The sequence below is a fragment of the Pinus tabuliformis genome, chromosome 9 (genome assembly GCF_031772625.1).
Source record: "Pinus tabuliformis cultivar Carrire ecotype Pingquan chromosome 9, CPIR1, whole genome shotgun sequence".
In the NCBI taxonomy this organism is placed as follows: Eukaryota; Viridiplantae; Streptophyta; class Pinopsida; order Pinales; family Pinaceae; genus Pinus; species Pinus tabuliformis.
In genome coordinates, this window is record NC_142307.1 from 887,632,104 (window position 1) to 887,649,832 (window position 17,729).

Sequence of the window (17,729 nt, forward strand, 5' to 3'; positions counted from 1 at the left end):
CAAGGAAGCATTATTAAAGGCTCGAGTAAAGCCTTGGCTAGACGAAGCATATGTGCTCACGGCCACCATTGAAGGAAAATTGGCTAGTCTACAGGAAACACAGAAGAAGGTACAGGTATATGGCGCAGGGCTAGCGATGGAGCATCTGGTCGAGCAGATGAAGTAGGCAGCAACACAGTGCACCACCGAAGTCGTAGTGGTACAAGTGGAGCTGGGAGGTCTTCGCTACAGAATCTCTGCGCCACCAGAGTGACTCGAGGGAAAGTCACCAGATTTGTGTTGGGGCCTGTTGGGAACGAGTCCCCTGGGGTCAATTTTGAGTTTAAAAGACCAAGTTTTGGGGCTAAAGGCCCAAGTTTTGTGTAAAGAATGTGAACTCTCTGCATTTTGTGGCTGCAAAGCACGAAGATGTAAAGATCATGTCGGATTTAGAGATCTACCCATGGTCCGTAGACCATGGGATTGTATAAAAAGGGAGTCATAGAAGAGTCTAAGGCAATTTAGTTCAGTAGAGTGTTGTTATGTTTTATGTATGGGTTTGTGAGAGCTAAGAGTGAAGAGTCTTAGCATAGGAAGAGGCTATGCAGCTGAGTGCGCAGAGGCCTAGGGTAGAAGTCCGTAGCTGAGTGTGCGAACCCCTGTAGCTGTGTGCGTAGGGTAGTCAGAGTCTATACTGGAAATCTAGATTATCAATAAAGAGGAATATTCTGCAATTATCTGTGTATGCATTATTTTACTTCTATTATGAATGTTGTGATTATGTTATGTTGAATATTGGAGTATGAAGTAATGCTATATTGATGCGCGAATCTATGTATTTTACTTTGTCATATGAACGCAAGTAGGAATATATGTTTACGCGAAGATAATCGTAATGCATGTTAAAGTAACCAATACTTAAGCGAATCTGGGTAGATACAGAAGTAAGAGTAATTACAGAGGCGCGCAAGTGCCTGATCTATCTATTTAGGGTCCGCAAAGGATGATCGAAGACTTTCGCAGAGGCTTTGAGGACGAATAAGAGAAGTAATTTGATAAGCCTAAAGGGCTTATTGATCTGCATGAAGGAAGGTTAGGGCAAATAACTAACATCACAACCATCTCAGGGTGCGGAAACTTGGTTCCTGCATCCCCCCATACTGCTTCGGGTGAGACATCAGTCCACGCTCCACGGATCGATGCTGAAAGGGCTAGTAGTGTAGGGATTTGCTTGGCTACTTAACACTGAACCTGGGTCAGGCCCATCAAGCCAACAATTAGGAGTGGAAATTATTGAAAAAATATGTAAGTTTTGAATCTTTAAAGTGAATAAATGCATACAAATTCTTAAGGAATGTAGAAAGAACAATAATTCCACACACACACAATACACAAATATTTACCTTAAAAACCCTTAACTGAGAAAACCAAAGAGCCTTAGAGCTATGCCTTTATCTTTTTCATTACATTAACTTGATTATACATCATGTATTTTTTAGGTATTCAAGAACATCCAAAACCCTACTCCTTTAACACGAATTCAATTATAGCCTTGATCCCTTAACCAACATTAGATTATGGCAAAGAAATTATTGGCTAGAATAAGCTAAAAATATGCCAAAATTAACCCTAATTTTTTTTTTGGGGGGGCTCTGCTCCTGAACCCCTGGGAAAAGGTGGCACAGTTTCCCCCTACAACTTGCCCAACGAATATATATAACATGTAGAAATAACCATGCAAATAATATAACACACTCCCAAAAAAATAAAAAGGAGAAAAGGATCGTTTCCATTATAGAGTTGTTGGAGATGTCTTTTTTCTTTTGAGGCTTTGTGGAGGAGGAAAATAAAGAAATATTGCTAAATGTTGTCTCAAAAGAAGGGTTGCAAGCAATTATGAATAGTTTCTAAAAGGATAAAAATCCTCATCTAGATGGTTGGATAATTCACTTTTTTCTGGGTTGTTGTGAGGTGTTGGAAGATAACCTTCAAAGGATGCTTGATGAATCCAAGAGAACTAGGAAGATGTTAGTTGACTTCAATTTGACTTTTATTGCTCTTATTCCGAAGAATGATAATTTAATCTCCTTTAATGAGCACATACCTATTTCTTTGTGTAGTTGTATTTATAATATCATAACAAAAATAATAGCTATGAGGGTAAAGCAATTTATTTCAAAATCAATATGCAAATAGTAGTTTGGCTTCCTTTTTGGGAACCAAATTCATGAGGCAATTTGAGTTACCCAGGAGTGTTAATGTTTAATCGTGACAAAAAAATTGTTTACCATGTGGTGAAGCTAGATAAATATAAGGCCTATGATTAGGCTATGTAACTCTATTTGAGGCCAATGCTAATCCACCTAGGGTTCTATGTTCATGAGCTGGGTGATGAGTTATATGTTAATGGTTTCTTATGTTGTTCTCATAAATGGCTTAGCACCTAATTTTTTCAGGCCACCAAAAGGGATTGTGCAGGGATGTTCATTATCTTCTTAATTGTTTTTTATAGTATCAAAGGATTTGAGAGGGGTAATACTAGAGGCAAGAAGATATAGGAGATTTAAATCTACACAATTGGGAAGATCTCTCTCCTTATATCACTTGATTTTGGTTGATGATGTGATTTTATTTTGTGATAGGTATAGAAGGCATGTTGTCAAATTAAAAGGTATATTAGAGTTGTTTTGTGCTCCACGAGAATAAGGGTTGATTTGCTTGAGTCTTCTTTTACTTTAATGAAGACAATGTTAGGTTTATGCTAAAATTATTTCCCTTCTAGAAAATTAACTAGCAAGATGGTTTCAAGTGCATGGGTTTTTGCATTAAACCCAATTACCACGAGAAAAATACTAGGAATGGTTGGTTGTTAAGGTTGAGAAGATAGTGAATCTTTGGTGCAATAGCTTGTTGTCTAAAGGGGGGAAGACATGCCCTAGTTAAATTAGTACTGGAGGTTCTCCCAATATACTAACTTTCATCCCAAAATGGGTTTTAGAAAATAAATCAAAGCTTGGTCTCGAGTTTTCTTGGTTTAGAAGATGTGAAAGAGAGGATATACCCTTAATCAAGTGGATGGAAATTACCAAGCTAAAGGACTTGGGTGGTTTGGGGCTCAATATTATTCACCGACTTGGGAGGACATTGTTAATGCATAGGGGTGACCCAAGGTTCATATTTTAAGCTAGCAAAGTCCCCTCACACACCGGTATTTTCAACAACTGCAAGCAAGTGAGGTCTCACATGAGGTGTGTTGATAGGGTTGTAAGAACAATAGAAGGTTATGCAAGAAAAGGAGGGAAATAGAGACATCTCTAGTTTTCAATAACCCGTCCCAAACTATGGTAATTTACATATGTCACAGATAAATCCATTAAACAAAGTACATTTGAACACCCTTACAACTCAAGTTGAAGTATGTAATTTAAACTACGACATACCTTGATCAAATGAAAATATAATATTACACCAACAAAGCAACTATTCAACTAGAATCCCTTATATGAGTGCAAAACTAACTTTGACGCATCTAGGGAAACAAAGTTTCATTTATACACAAACAAGGTTATTTGACATTATATTTAATCTACAACATATCAACTTTGAAAATTTGCCAAAACTCTGTCATTCATTCATTCATCCACCCATTGATACCAAAATTAAATACAAAAGAACCATGAGAAGCTAGCATGGAACCTCCAAATACTTTATATTAACAACAAATAACAATAACGCACATTACAACGTAGTGTAATACATCTGAATGAAACAAATAAGACCAACATTGTTCATATTACATCAAGCAATCAACCCAAGTACAATGAGCAGAGTACATATAAGGAAAATCCTAAAGAGATTAAGTATTAATAGACATAGTATTGAGCCAAACACAGTTTGCAAAGAACCTCATCAAGCTAACAATAAAGCAACAACAATAGAATAACAATAGAGGGGAACATTAAAAACATAGTGGAATGCCATAACAGTATAGCGAAACCATCGATAATCAGTAGTGTCTCTTTGTATAATCCTTAGTCTTCAACATCATGCTACTGATAATCTTAGGCCAGCTCACCTAGATAGCTCATCTTGATGATTTTTCCTCGTACGTGTCGAGATGTAATCAATTACTTTACCATATTGGGTCAAATCACAACTAACTATTGCCCACAACTAACTGAACTATACAAATGGAAAGTGCAAAAATCGACTGTCAAATCTTTTTATTATGTCATAGTTTTCACACCTTACATTGCACATCTACGTGGTCTGTTGAACATCTATGTGGTATGTTGTGCATGGTTCCCACCACCCTCTGTGAGGTTTCTACATTATTAAGCAAAATTTCAAAAACTTTCTCCTTTTTCTCCTTTTTTCCTCCTTCGCCCTCACTGATGAGTTGGACCAGGTCCATCGAGGTTTCTTATGCCTTGAACTACACTTCTTGGGCATTGGATTGTTATAACAAATGTAAAACATGCATGGGTAATTGGGATATAACCAAATCTACCTGGGGCAACAATTGAGCCTATTGTTGGATATCCGTGTCTATAAAATCCACTGCGATTGGAGGAACATCTAGGATGCAACATTTGATCAAGGTAGAGGATGATTGTGACTATTCTGGTCGAGTCTCTGGTGTGAGAGGGTGATTGATTGCTTTTTTCATAGCAGTTGACTCTGTCGCACTTGGTGCAGGGGTGGCTACCCTTGATGACTCAATCAACAGACATAGTTTCTCCAACTGTTGTTACATATAGTCCTATAGTTCTCTCTACTGGTCGGCCGAAGGTCATGACGAAAAGGGAAGTTCCCTACTCCATCACGTCTTTTATTTTCTCGGCCAATTTTTCTAAGTCCTTATATGACAAAGAATTTGTCTCTGGGTTAGTCATTTTCTTAGCCCTTATTTTTTTTCTTATGCCCTTTTAATGGCCCCGCAAATGGCCTCTTTTCACCTCATGGTGTAACTTCCTCTTCTTCAAGGTCCCATTATGGTGTGTTGGGACGCTCTTCTTCAAGATTTTGTGGTGGGGGCTCAGGGTGTTCCTCTTGTTGTGGGGTAGTCTTCCCTTCTTGTTGGGGAATTTGGCGCTCTTCCTCTATGCCAGTGGTAATTGTATGTACCTATGGTTGCTTGTTAGTAGATGATATGTGCCATTTGGATGGCCAATCATTAATAATTTGCGACACTGTTAGCTCATCTAGTTTGTACCGACATTGTAGCCACTACTTGTCAAGGTCGGCATGGACCTAAATGTACATGAAATGGGATGCAGTGTGAAATCATGCCATGACTTTTTAAGCCCTGATAGTGTTGATTGGGATACGAGGTACCTATTTAATAACAAGGCTTATGGCCTCCTTCCAAACATATAATGTGACATTAATGTCATATTGTGGCTTTTTTTCCTAGGTGTACCAAACAGATCAAACCTCAGCACAACGAACTATAGCTTCTCTAGAAATGGAAACTAAGTGTCCTTCGAAAGATACCATGCCACGAGGGCTATTAGAATCAAAATCCATGAGTAATGAAATTTTGTGTTTTTGTCTTCAACATCAAGATAGTCTTGCATGAATTGGTTCAGCAAGAAAGCCACCCACTTCATCTGCACATCTTTGACACACTTCACAACAGCCACAACTACACATATAGGGAAACGATCCTTCCTACATTTCCTCATCAATTTACAAGCCGTGGGTTGTGTGGCAACTGTTGAGTCCCAAACCTGCATCTTCCCTATATACCTTTTCAGCCTTCTTTTCCATTTATTTGATCCACCAAGCTGTCAAATCATTGCATATTAGTCTAAAAAGAGCTTATGAAATGGTTTCCTAACTATGTTTATGACTGTTGTTTGATTTAGATTTTTGTTCAATCAGCTGCGGAAACTTGTCACTTTCCGCAGCCAGCTCAAGTTTCCACAGCCATTTTGTTAAAGACTATGTTACAGGTGTCCAATGGAGAATCTGGCCACATGGGCAAGCTGCAAATGACATGTACATGGAGCGTGTCCCCTTGGTTCAGTCGAATCACTCACAAACAGCCATGGTCAAAGACGGTCAAAGGAGGGGTCAAACCAAGAGTTTTGCAGTGGCACGGCTCTGTTTTGCCCACGTGAAGTTTTGCGTGGCAAGATCCTCAATTTCCGGAGGTGTGCCAACACCTGTGGATCAAGTTATGAACTGAATCGAGCAGCCACCACTCCATGGATTTACCTGTCATAATTACCATACTGCTAGATCTCAGGCCGTGGAGATTTACGTGTCTATTTGGCAGTGTAGAATCTAGGAATTAGTTATAGCATTTTCACTTATAAATAACGCGTTATCAAACGCTTGACAGTTAGCTTTTCATATGTAATCTTGACTGTGTTTTACGAGCCACTGTACTGTGCTCTATTTCTATGTTTTTACTGCACTTTAATATATGAGAAGACAACATTCTTGAGTTCCATTTGTGACTGAGTATTGATTGGCTGAGGTTGCAGAGGGCCCCTGTACACCAAAGCCCTGTATCTACTGTATAATTTCTCGCCTTCTTTCATTATGTTACTGCTTTTATAATTAGTTGCTTGTGTATATATTTCCTGATGTTTATAACTAACTGTTGTTTATCTTTTCTTTTATGCTTTTTCATGGTTTCTAACTGATCAGTCTTTGTCTTTCAGGTTCTTGTAGGCAGCCCGGGCAAATTACATAGTTTTAATGACTACTGACATGAGATCATCTTGTCCTTTCTGTTGATTCATTTACTGAGTTTTAATTCCAGCATTGTCATTTCTTTCAGTTTTGCTTTGCTTATTTACTTTTCTGCCACTTAGATATCATATTACTCATCTGTTTATGATTTCCTTCCTATAGCCAAGCGACTCAATTAGTGAGGAATTAGAATTTTTTTGATGTAGTATGATTTAGTTTGCTTTCCTCCAAGTTAGAGATTAAATTACTTATGTCATTTTCAAGAATTGAAATATGAATGAGTAGTTAAATCTTAGTTTCCTTTTATGCAATTTGATTTCCTGCAATTTAGATATCATATTACTCAGCTTGTTTATGATTACTTCCTATAGCTGGAGAGAGTCGAAAGGTGAAGGGTCAGAATGTGGGTTGAAGTAGTGTGATTTAGTTTGCTTTGCTTTCAGTCTTTGAGTTGCTTTGAGTTTAGTTTTTATTTTCTTTTCATACAGCAGTAAGGATACTGGGCCATTGTCACTAGTTCACTGTTTTGGTACATTTATTTCCTTTTGAGAATTGATTTCATCACAGTCAGTTTGAAACCTTCTTTTTGAAAACTTTAAAGTTTGGAAAATCATTGTAGAAATCACCGTTACCATCCATACTTGAATCATTGTAGAAATCACCATTACCATCCATACTTGACTTTCAATTTCGCCATCTCACACTAGGGAATCCACAGAAGATAAACCCAAAAACTCAAAAACGACAAAGAACTAAGAGATCGGTTATCTTGCATATACAGTGCACTTCACTTCAGCAGTTTACGACTCCCGAATTGACATTTTAAATAGCAATTTAGGACACACTAAATTGACCAAACATTTTGGCACCGTTGTCGGGGAAGTGAAACTAGGTAGCCAATTTCTTAAAAAAAAAAACAAGAAAATTTCAAGGAAGGAAAAATTGATAACTTCTCAAAGTATGCTCTCCTCTTGCACTTAGTGTGAACTGGAGGATCAGAAAAGAGAGAGTTATTGGTTTAACAATTTCTTGAGTATGCTCTCTTCTTTCACCTAGAGTGACCTGGAAGATCAGAAAGAGAATTATTAGCCCGACTTGAAGAAAAAAATAAAAAATGACATGCATAGAGCAAGAGATTCTAGGGGAAGGTTTTTAGCTAGGGCCAAGAGTTCAATTTTTACAACTCCATCTACTTCAAGGAATACACACGAAACATCTCCATCATCTCCAACTCACACTCCTAGCCTTAGGATTCCTGGAATTCAAGAGGCAGTAGTTGAATTAGGAGACTCTCCCACACCATCCATCGAATCTGATTTAGGAAAAGATCCTTTCTTTCCTTCTACAGGGAGACACATTGTAGTTGAAGAAGTAGAATCACCTGAAGAAGAAGAGGGAGAAATTCCTCCTCATTCGCCATTAGTAGAGGAACCAGAGGACTCTGACTCTGAGGAAACTATCATGACAGAGGAAGTAGTAAACGGATTCGGTAGAGGTAGAGGTAGAGGAGGAGGAGGAGGAAACAATGGAGGAGGTAGAGGTAACAATGGGGGAAATAGGGATGGAGATAACTCATTCGGATTTCCTATAGTCGATGAGGATTCTCGAACAACAATGAAAAACATCTCACCATCTGTCCTCCCAAACTTTCATGGGTTAAGAAATGAGGATCCTTAAACATTTCTATTTGAGTTTGAAGTCGTGTGTCGAACTTATGATTATCTGGAAGACTCTCAAAAACTCATTGTTTCCTTCAACATTGAAAGGAGCTGCTTTGAAATGGTTCATGGAATTAGTCACTCAATCCATTAGGACTTGGAATGATATGAAACAAACATTTTTGGGTAGATACTTGGACTATTGTATGCCCACCAATCACAACGATGAGGTATTCAAAATGGTGCAAAGAGAAGATGAAAATTTAGAAGATTTACTTGAAAGATTTCAATACAACCTGAAAAGAGCAAAAACGAATAACTTAGATGAGGAAACCTTGAAAGCCCTTCTATTAAAAGCCATTAGAGATGAATGGATAGATATTTTGAACATGATGGGGAAAGGAGATATATCTCAACTTCCACTTCATGATATAGCAGAGCTATGTGTCCATCTCTCAAGGGGAAAATCTAAAACTGGAAAAGGGCCTAGAGATCCTTCTCTCATCAGAGCAAACAAATCTGCAACTGGATCAGTAAGTAGGGCTGAGATTGGCAACATGCTTGATGAATTCAAAACTGATATCTTAGGGAGTCTTAGTGAGCAACTAGACACCCTTAAAATACAAAACAAGCAGAAAGCAGAAGCTGAAGCTTTGGCCATCTTTTGCCCAAAATGTAGAAAGAAACATGCTCTAAGGGAATGTCCCTTGGATGCAAAAGTTGTAGAAACATGTGTGATTTGTTCAGAAAACCATGAGACCAAGGATTTTCCTTCAATTCCTGGGCTCAAAGTTGTCTTTCAAGAAGATCCATATACAATTGAGTCTCTTTGTTTTGTTGCAAGGAGACCTTGGCAGGGGCAACAAAACCAGGGGTTTAACAACTCTATGAACTTTCAACCCCCACCAAATTGGAATCCTTGGCAACAACCTTGGTCCCAACCTCAAAATCCTTTTCAATCATGGGTACAAGGTATGCAAAATCCTTATGGGAGATTTGCTCAATTTTATCAATATCCTCCATCTTTTCAAAATCAACAAGCTCCACAACTTCCAAATCAAAATCCACAACTATCATTGCCATTTCCACAACAACAACAACCTTCTCAACAAAATCCAAATTCTCAACTCTTTCTTCCATTCCAACAGAAGACAAATCAACTACCTTCCCAGCCATTGCCGAACCCCAACAATAAAAACCCTCAAAATGATTACATGGTGGAAGGACAACAATTTCCTACCTATATGATTGTTCCTCTCAATGATGTACAACTCAGATCTGGTAGAGTTTTAGAAAAGTCTTCTATAGATGCTCAAAAGCAAAGCATTTATGAGGAAGATTCTCTTGAAGCCAATAAAGGTTCTGAAGCATCTCTTCAAAACCCAAGCACTCGAAAAAAAGAAGAAAAAGAGTCAACCCCCACAACTCCTATAGTTGAGCAACCTGCATCTTCATCCACACCTCCTTTTCCTGAAAGATTACAAATTGACAAAGGGGTGGAAAAACAAATCTTGTTGCCTGACTATGATTTTCTAGATGAATTAAATAATGTCTGTATCAAGATTCTCTTGTTACAAGCCATTAGAGAGATTCCTATTCTAGCAAAAACAATAAAGGAGTTGAGTCTTAAAAGACTAGGAAGGAAACCGAGAGATACAAGAAGAATCCACCTGGTAGGAAAAATTGCAGATATCATGATGGGAAAAATTACTATGCAGAAGTATGTAGATCCCGGTAGTCCAATTGTCAAAACACATATCAATGGGGTAGAAATACCAAATACTTTGATTGATTTAGGGGCTGCTATCAACATTATGAGTAGACAGACTATGGAACAGCTAAAACTTCCTAATCTTCTTTTTACACCTACTTTACTGCAACTTGCAAATCGATCAATTATCAAACCAAATGGTGCATTAGAATACATTTCGGTCTCCTTAGACTCTTTGGAATATCCAGTAGATTTTAACTCCCAAGAGTAATTTAGGAGGACACCCTCTCATCTTAGGAAGACCTTGGCTAGCCACAACTGATGCTTTTATCAGTTGTAGGTCTAGGGATATGTATATTTCTGATGGTAATTCGACAAAGAAATTCAATCTGTATCCTCCAGCAAAAGCAATTACAGAAATAGGAGATAATGAGTGGGTTGATGATGAGGATACTATACAGCCTGTCTTTACCATTTCTGAAATCAGTGAAGATAGTCAAATTCTGAACACATTAGAAAACTTTGAAACATCTTCAGAATATGACCACACACAATTTCAGTTAGATTCTGACATTGAGTATCTATCATCTAGACAAATGTCTCTTTTCTCTATGGAAGAGTTTGGTAGTTCCGCCATTGAGATCTTTCCAAGTAAAACATTGAATATCAACAAAAACTTGGAAAAATCACAACAGGGAGAGCTAACTAAAATCTTGCAAAAACATTCTATTGCATTTGCATGGGAGTATACCGATATGAAAGGTATTGATCTTAAGACTTGCATTCATCACATCTATATTGAGGAAAACAGTAGACCAATTAGACAACCTCAGAGAAGGATGAATCCAAACCTTAGGGAGATAGTGAAAGAAGAGCTCCAAAAACTACTCAATGTAAACTTCATTTATCCAATTTCAGATAGCCGATGGGTTTCTCCTTTGGTTATAGTACCTAAAAAGAATGGTAAATGGAGGGTATGCATTGATTACAGGGAATTGAACAAAGCAACTTTGAAGGATCACCTTCCTTTACCCTTTATCGATCAGGTATTAGATACTTTAGCAGGCAAAAAGTATTTTTCATTTTTGGATGGTTTTAGTGGCTATAATCAGATTCAGGTAGCACCTGAAGATCAAGATAAGACCACATTTACTTGTCCATGGGGAACTTTTGCTTACCGAGTACTTCCTTTTGGATTATGTAATGCACCCGCAACATTTCAAAGGGCAGTACTAGAAATCTTTTCTGATCTAATCCATGATTGTGTAGAGGTTTATATGGATGATTTTACAGTTTATGGTAATTCATTTGAAGAGGCATTAGAGAATTTGGAAAAAGTCCTTATAAGGTGTAAAGAAACAAACCTTTCATTGAGTCATGAAAAATGCTTTATGATGTTTACTGAAGGTATTTTTTTGGGAAATCATATTTCGGGGGATGGGATTAAAGTTGATAGATCAAAAGTTGAAGTCATCTCCAAGTTGCTTATTCCAAATTGTCAAAAAGATGTTAGAAGTTTTCTTGGATTTACTGGATACTATAGAATATTTATCGAAAACTTCACCAAAATAGCATCTCCACTCTTCAAATTACTTACAAAAGACTGTGAATTCAAATGGGATCCTGATTGTCAATCTGCATTTGAAACTTTGAAAACAAGAATATCTGAAGCACCCATTTTGAGAGGGCCAAATTGGAAACTTCCTTTCCATATTTCTGCAGATGCTTCAGATACAGCTCTAGGAGTTGTGTTGGGTCAAAAGGATTTAGTTCCTTATGCCATTTACTACACCAGTAAAAATTTGACTCCCACTGAGTTAAACTATACTGTGACTGAAAAAGAGTTCTTAGCTGTTGTTCATGTAATCAATAAGTTTAGACATTATATAACAGGCTATGAAACTTTTGTCCATACTAATCATTCTGCAATTAGATATCTAATGAACAAACCTGTTACTAATGGCAGAGTTACAAGATGGCTCTTACTTTTACAAGAATTCAATATTACTGTGTTGGATAGACCAGGGAAACAAAATACAGTAGCTGATTTCTTGTCTAGAATCCAAAATACTAACGAAGATTCTCCTGTAGAGGATAAGTTTCCAGATGAATATTTATTTGCAGTAACTACTAAGACTCCTTGGTATGCAGATATTGCTAACTTTTTGGTTACAGGGAAGCTACCTCCACATTTATTTCCTAGTGAAAAAAGAAGAATTACTCAGGAGAGTTCGAATTATTCATGGATTTCTAATGAATTGTTTAAAATAGGGCTAGATTGTGTGATCAGAAGATGTGTTCGGGAATATGAAATGCCTAACATCCTCAAGGCATGTCATGATGAACCATGCGGTGGACACTTTGCTGACAAAAGGACGGCCTATAAAATCCTTTCTTTAGGATATTATTGGCCTTCCCTCTTCAAATATACAAAATAATATGTCAGAAGGTGCGACAGCTGCCAAAGAGTGGGGAGACCGACTCTTTCAAATGAAATGCCATTACAACCACAGGTACTCATTGAACCCTTTGAAAAATGGGCTTTAGATTTCATTGGACCCATTAATCCACCATCTAAACAGAAGAAGTATATATTGGTATGCACTGATTATGTCACTAAATGGGTAGAAGCCAAAGCATTGCCTTCTGCCACTGAAAATTCAGTTGTTCATTTTCTTTATGAGGATATTTTTACTCGTTTTGGTGTCCCAAGAGAAATTGTGACAGATCAGGGAAGTGAATTTACAACTAACTTGATGGAGAAGCTGATGGAAGAATACAAAATCAAGCACAGAAAATCTACTCCTTACCATCCGCAAGCAAATGGCCAAGTGGAGTCTACAAACAAAGTTCTTGAGAGCATCATCACCAAAACTGTCCATCTACACAGAATAGATTGGGCAGAGAGGCTTCCTGAATCCTTGTGGGCCTACAGAACTACATGGAGGAACACAACAGGACATTCTCCCTATGAACTTGTTTATGGGAAAGAAGTCCTGCTCCCATCGAATTTCAAGTCAAGACTTTCAAGATGGCAGTTCAGTTGGGGATGAATCTATCAGAAGCCCAAAAGCACAGAATGGAGCAGCTGAATGAGCTAGATGAGATCAGACAATAAGCAATTCTAAGAACTGATCTAGTTCAACATCAAAGAGCTAAGTGGCATGACAGATACATCAAAGAGAAAAAGTTTCAAGAGGGAGATTGGGCACTATTGTTTGATTCCAAGTTTAAAGACTTCAAAGGTAAATTTCAGACTCATTGGCTTGGGCCATATGAGATTGACAAAGTCTTTAGCAATACAGCGGTAAGAATCAAGACCATTGATGAATTTCAAACTCCTCTCATTGTGAATGGCCACCGATTGAAAATTTATCATAAGCCACTCTCAAAAGAGGAATTTGTCAAAATGTTTCAAGAGAATTCTGCAATAAGGCTGGTGAAGAAGAATCATTTTTCCCCACCAGCCTAGCCTTTGTTTCTTTCAGTTAAAATAAAAAATAAAAAAAAAAATAAATAAATAAATAAATAAAAAATTGTATAAGACTGAAAACCAATCACAGATTGGCGGTCATATACAGAAAATGTAGAGTGAAAATCAGGGACACTTGACACTCTATATTTTCCAAAAAAAAAAATCTCTCCTCTCCTTCTTTTTCCATCTTCACTCCACCTCATTTGCCATTCCACTCCATCTCTATCTCATTTTCATTTCACTTCACTCCGCTTCATTTCACTCCATTTCACTCATTTCATTTCATTTCATCAATAAAAGTCCCTTTCAGGACTATTTTCACTCAGTTAGTTATTATCCAACCATCTTTGTTCAGCTAAGAGGGTGCTGTGTCAGTTTCCGCAGCTGGTAGCAATTTCCGCAGCCAGAAGCAGTTTCCGCAGCCACCACTCTGTTTTTCAAATTCACAGTCAAAATGTTAGTGCAATAATCATGAAAATGCAGGTGTGATTGAGCATATGCTATGAAGACATGGAGCATCTCCAAGACATCAAGGAAGAGCAGTTGGTTAAAAGCTAATGAGCAAGAAATGACAAGGTTTCCAAAGGTATGAGCAAAATTTTTTAATCAAATAGCAATTAAAGTCATGATTATGCATAGTTATCAAACCATAAAAGCTCTACTATGTGCAATGATAGCTCCATTACCCACTACCATTCCACGATATTATTCCGCACACCATGCATTCATTTCTTAACGGTCTCATGATTGATTTTCGGGTTTAAACTCATAGTCGACTGCACTTTCATTCACCACCTGTAATCATGAGATGTGACCTATCCCATTACGGCTCCTCTCCACCGCATTTTCCGCAGCCATCCATTAAAACGTGTAACATTTCATACGCAGCTGTTAATTCAAAATCTCGACTTCACTCCATTCACTTACCATTCTATTAAAACCATCTTCTTCACATACATCCGCATTTCATCTTGTGAACTTATTGCGGCTGCTCATCCTCTGTTCCGCCTGTAATCCCGAAGCACTCCCGTTACCCGCTATCCATCTACCAATTGCAGCCACTGTATTTTGCTATAAACCCTGCAATAGAGCCACCTTCCCTCTGCTAAACCCTCGCACGCAATTGAGCTTTCAGTTGAAATTCAAAACAGAGGAAGGAATGGGAAGATTACTAAGAGCAGAACCAGAAGGACCGAAATATTTAGAAGGTTACCATCAAGCAAAAGATTTGCTGAAGAAATCCAAATGGTTACGCTTCATCCAAAAGTTTAAGGGCTATAATAAAGAGGTAACCAAAGCTTTTGCACGGTCTTTTGATGGCCAAATGGTGGAGATTGGATACTTGAAGCTTACGGTGACTGAAACAACAGTAGCAGCTGCCACAGGCTTACCCCAGGAAGGTGAGCGATGGTTTAAGAACAAAAGCATGGACGAACAGGCATGGAGAATTATGCTAAGAAACCCAGGTATGGACACCACTGTGTTTACAAAAGGAATTCCTGTTCATGCATTGAAAGAAGAATGGGCAAGTCTGCTGTTAGTTATCCAAAAATTTATCACTTGCGAAGGACGCTTTGGTTCAATGTACATGTACCATGCTAGACTGTTGATGAATTTATTAGAGAGTCAAACTCTTAATTTGCCTTATTTCTTACTGTTGAGTTTGAAAAAGATGAGTATCACAGTCCAAAAACACATAGGAAATATAGAACCTCATCTATATCATCATGGACTTGTAAAGATTCTCATTGAGGACCAACTTAAGAAAAACAAAGATACCTGGGAACAATTCTTGATAAGAAACTACTTTCAAGAGCCATCTGAGGCATCTGAAAGTGGTACACCAAAGACACCAAGAAAGAGTAGGAGAAAAGAAAAGAATGCCATAGTCCAAGACTCTCCTACTACAGAAACTCAAGAAGTTGATCAAAAAGAAAAAGAGAACAGAACTAAAGACAAGAAACAGAGAAAAGTGAAAGGCAAAAGAAACATACAAGAAGTCTACCAATCACCTGAGCCATCTATAGAGGAAGATTATCAAACACTGTCGGAGAGATTAGTGCATCTTCAAGAACGGGCTGCTATAGCAAAGAAAAAGGAAAAAGGGAAACAGAGCATACAAAAAGGGAGTACTAGTCCACCATATTTAAGGAGAAGCACCAGGCTTAGAGGAAAGGGGAGTAAAACACAAGTAAAACGGCCCCACTTCATTGACTTGGGTGGGGAAACACCCGAGAAACCTCCAGCTGGTCGTAGTCCACCTCGTCCTCAGCCAAGTATTGAAACTAGTCCTCCACATCTTGATGAAAGCCCTTCTCGGCCAGAGCTAGAAAGCAGTCCTCCTCCTCCACAAGATTTTGAACTCATTCCAAGAAAGACACCTGAAATAGATCCCAGTCAACATGAGGTATATGACTACCTTGAATCCTTAGAAAAAACAGCTGCAGGTCTGAGTACCACTCTGCCCCACATGACACCAGATGCACAAATTCAATCCTTAAAGCAAGAGGTATTTGAATTAGAGGTTCTAAACAGGCATATCAAGCAAGAAAATGAAGCACTTAAGGAGTAGAGCAAAGTAGATAAAATTATTCATGATAACACTATGCTTCATCTGGGACTATGGCAAAAGAAAAACAAGAAACTGAAGAAAAAGTGCAGAAAATTGAGCAGAGAATTGATCAATCTCAAATTCAGATGTCTAATAAGGAAACTCAGGATGGTGGTAGCACCAAAGAAGAACAAAAGAGGGCTAGATGTCCTAGCAGAGGCTTCAGAACATATGGATTAAAGGGAAATGACTAAATTTTGGTTGCGTGAGGACATGCAACACCTTCACAGTGGGGGTATGTTGAGTCCCAAACCTGCATCTTCCCTATATACCTTTTCAGCCTTCTTTTCCATTTATTTGATCCACCAAGCTGTCAAATCATTGCATATTAGTCTAAAAAGAGCCTATGAAATGGTTTCCTAACTATGTTTATGACTGCTGTTTGATTTAGATTTTTGTTCAATCAGCTACGGAAACTTGTCACTTTCCGTAGCCAGCTCAAGTTTCCGCAGCCATTTTGTTAAAGACTATGTTACAGGTGTCCAATGGAGAATCCGGCCACATGGGCAAGCTGCAAATGACATGTACATGGAGCGTGTCCCCTTGGTTCAGCCGAATCACTCACAAACAGCCATGGTCAAAGACGGTCAAAGGAGTGGTCAAACCAAGAGTTTTGCGGTGGCACGGCTCTGTTTTGCCCATGTGAAGTTTTGCGTGGCAAGATCCTCAATTTCCGGAGGTGTGCCAACACCTGTGGATCAATCTGTGAACTGAATCGAGCAACCACCACTCCATGGATTTACCTGTCATAATTACCATACCGCTAGATCTCAGGCCGTGGAGATTTACATATCTGTTTGGCAGCGTAGAATCTAGGAATTAGTTATAGCATTTTCACTTATAAATAACGCGTTATCAAACGCTTGACAGTTAGCTTTTTCATATGTAATCTTGACTGTGTTTTACGAGCCACTGTACTGTGCTCTATTTCTATGTTTTTACTGCACTTTAATATATGAGAAGACAGCATTCTTGAGTTTCATTTGTGACTGAGTATTGATTGGTTGAGGTTGCAGAGGGCCCCTGTACACCAAAGCCCTGTATCTACTGTATAATTTCTCGCCTTCTTTCATTATGTTACTGCTTTTATAATTAGTTGCTTGTGTATATATTTCCTGATGTTTATAACTAACTGCTGTTTATCTTTTCTTTTATGCTTTTTCATGGTTGCTAGCTGATTAGTCTTTGTCTTTCAGGTTCTTGTAGGCAGCCTGGGCAAATTACATAGTTTTAATGACTACTGACATGAGATCATCTTGTCCTTTCTGCTGATTCATTTACTGAGTTTTAATTCCAGCATTGTCATTTCTTTCAGTTTTGCTTTGCTTATTTACTTTTCTACCACTTAGATATCATATTACTCATCTGTTTATGATTTCCTTCCTATAGCCAAGCGACTCAATTAGTGAGGAATTAGAATATTATTTGATGTAGTATGATTTAGTTTGCTTTCCTGCAAGTTAGAGATTAAATTGCTTATGTCATTTTCAAGAATTGAAATATGAATGAGTAGTTAAATCTTAGTTTCCTTTTATGCAATTTGATTTCCTGCAATTTAGATATCATATTACTCAGCTTGTTTATGATTAC